This window comes from Lepus europaeus, chromosome 5 (assembly GCF_033115175.1).
Source record: "Lepus europaeus isolate LE1 chromosome 5, mLepTim1.pri, whole genome shotgun sequence".
Lineage (NCBI taxonomy): Eukaryota > Metazoa > Chordata > Mammalia > Lagomorpha > Leporidae > Lepus > Lepus europaeus.
This window is the reverse complement of record NC_084831.1, coordinates 17,755,207-17,758,577: the sequence shown is the minus strand read 5'-3', so window position 1 is coordinate 17,758,577 and position 3,371 is coordinate 17,755,207.

Here is a 3,371-nt window from a genome sequence, read left to right as displayed (position 1 = left end):
AGTCCCCTGATCTTGGATGGGACACGTGCTTGGTTTCTAACTGAACCCGTATCTCCTGGTGTGCAAATCTCTTCCGTCCCAGGAGAAAAACTGTCTCTGCTTTCAGTTCCACCATGGTTGTGATTTCTTGGTTTTCAACCCCAGAGCCTGACATGTGCGTCCCACAGAGGCCTCGTCCACCTGCCCGGCCTCCCGGAGCCCTCGTGAGAAACTAATGGAGGCGAAGTCCTGACCGCCCCGAGACCTCCAAATGCCTGACTCCAGGGCCAATCTCGGAGCAACTTCCAGATCCACTGGACCCTGTGGAAAGGCATTTTCTGGCCCCTCCCCCAAGAACTGGCAGGAGCCAGGCAGAAACCTGCGTGTGCAACAGAGTTCCCTCTGCCGTGTGTCTCCGTCACAGCTACCCGTGGGCACTGGTCCCCAGAGAGTAAAGAAAGCACCGGCAGAGGCCGTGCTGCGGGCCTGGGCCCAAACCCCGACCCCAGCACCTACCAACTGCTTAAGTCCCCAGGCAGTCTTCTGAGGTGTGAGGGCAAGGCCACATCCCCCTCAGGATGTGAGGATGCACAATCACACACTTACTGAGTGACAGCTGTGGTTCCTGCCAGACTAACACCGACTGCGGGAAAAGCAATGCATAGGAGTTCTTGGAAACCTTGAAAGTAAACATGATTGGAAAGAGGAAAGGGTAAAAAGAAGCGCCGGCATCCCATGTGGGCGCCGGGGTCTGTCCTGGTCACTCCTCTTCCAGGCCAGCTCTCTGCTGTGGCCCGGAAGGCAGTGGAGGATGGCCCAAGTGCTTGGGCCCTGTACCCCCATGGGAGACCAGGAGGGGGCACCTGGCTCCTGGCTGTGGATCGGCGTAGCTATGGCGTGGCAGCTATTTGGAGGGTGAACCAACAGAAGGAAGACCTTTCTCTCTGTCTCTCTCTCTCTCACTGTCTAATTCTATCTGTCAAATAAAAAAAAATTTTAAAAAAAGAAAGTGTAAAAAGAAAATCCTTATCAAAGAGAGATAACAACAGTTTACCTATGGGAGGAATCCTTCCACATCCATGTCTACGCCAACAGCTCGCGCGCGCTCTCTCTCTCTCTCTCTCTCTCTCACACACACACACACACACACAGGCTTTCTCAGTGGGCCCCTGTGTTAGTGCTTGATTTCCTGCTCTCAGTGTATTGCAAACATCTCTGTGTCACTACTGGTAACCAAAAATTATAGGAGGCCGGGCTGGCACTGTGGTGCAGTAGGTTAATCCTCCACCTGTGGCGCCGGCATCCTGTATGGGTACTGGTTCTAGTTCTTGCTGTTCCTCTTCCGATCCAGCTCTCTGCTACGGCCTGGGAAAGCAGTGGAGGATGGCCCAAGTGCTTGGGCCCCTGCCCTCGCATGGAAGATCCGGAGGAAGCTCCTGGCTCCTGGCTTCAGATGGGCGCAGCTCTGGCCGTTACCACCATTTGGGGAGTGAACCAACAGAGGACCTTTCTCTCTGTCTCTCCCTCTCACTGTCTGTAACTCTGCCTCTCAAACAAATAAAATATTTTTAAAAATTGTAGGTGGCCACTGTTTCAGACATGGCTTCTACACTAGGCCCCGACCAATCAGATTAAAAATCAAAATAGACACCAAACAAGCTACCTTGTCACCTGACCTTCCAAGAAATCAGGAGAAGTCAGAGGAATTAGCCCTGTTTCCCACCCAGGCCCGTTTCAGCTGGCGCGACAGTGCAGCTCCCGCGTTAATCGTCACACTCCCGAAGTAACCTCAAACCACCTGACGTTGGCCCACGGTGGCTTTCCTGTCGCTCTGCCTTCCAGCCCAGGTGGGCAGCAGCTTCGTAAGGCCCGCTCGGCGCTTCGTGCTTTGTTTCCGCTTTCCCCGGTCCTTCTCTGTCCACAACACCACGCTGCCCTGCTCAGCGCCCTGGATCACTCCCACCACTCCAGGGGATGAGGCTGAGCTGCTTCTAGCATCACATCATTAAAGCCAAGGGATTTGTTGGGATTTGACTTTCCGACGCCGTACAGCCCTCTCTAGCCTCCTGTTCAGTGGCTGCAGAACAGCCCGCGTGTGCCTTGCTCCAGCCTGGAGGCCATTGTTGTTCCCGCTAATGCCACAGGCTTTGGCGGGAGAAGGCCAGCTTCCCCCAGACACGTCCGTGAAGCGCTGGAGAGCTTGCAGAGACTAACAGAGCTGGCCCCCGGATCCCGGCCAGGATTAAGGCAGATGCTGTGTGAAGCGCTGGGCTTGGTGTCTGGCACAGAGGCGGCACCGGCGCTGCCAGTGGTATCTGAGGCTGCTGTGAAACTGGCCTTGAACCTCTTAGCCCGGCTGACAAGTCCCATATTGGAACCTAACCGTTACCCGAGCGAGTTGGCTTCTCGGTGAATAGAAATCAAAACCTTCACCTGGAGTAGTTGGTACCTAAAGTCATTTTTATTTGCTGCAAATCGGAAAATCATGGGGAATCATTCCCACAGCGGTGGCTCCCGGATCAAGGCAGGTGCATCTTATTTTGCGCGGGGGAATGGACATGTAAGAGGGAACTTTTCTCGTGCAGATCTTAAACACGCTCTCACATACGTGGTGTACGAAGGTAATGAGGCTTAAGCTCCCTCCAGAACAGAGATCTTAGCAATGAAATTAAGGACAGTGGTCTGGGGTCACTCCAGGACCATCTGCACCTGATCACTCCTTTGTGGGGTCTGGACCAGCACCGGTGGCTGGCAATGGCATCTGTTCCTGGAACAGAACTGAAAAATGACTTTGAAAGACATCAATGCTTTGAAAGTTTCCGCATAAAGGAGAGGCGTGTGATTGGCGCCCAGGCTAGGATTCCACTTGGACACCCACCCCGTATTGGCGTGGAGTTGGCCCAGCTCTGCTCCGACTCCAGCTTCCTGCCAGTGTGCACGGGGGAGGCAGCAGGGGATGGCCCCAGTACCTGGGTCGCTGGCACCCACATCAGAGACCCGAGTTCCAGGCTCCTGGCCTCAGCTGGCGGGGTCCTTGCTGTGATTGGCATTTGGAGAGAGCCCAGTGGATGAGTGCTCTCTTTCTGACTCCCTGCCTTACAAAGTAAATAAATAATTGATTGATTAGCTTAAAAAAAAAAAAAACAGAAATGAGTCAAGATGCATGCGAGCTGCTGGGGCGTTAGCCAGCGACATCTGTGGTTATTAATGATAGTTTCTCCCCGTCCCACGAGACGAAACCGAAGTTCGAGCCGGGGCTCCCTGCCGGTGGCTGCGGCGGCAGCGGGGAGGTCCCTGGGGAGGCCCCAGGTGAATCCCCGGGCGACTCCGCCTCCCATTGGCTGCCGCCCGCGAGCCGGGAGGGAGGAGTCGGGCCCCGGGCCGGCGGCCGG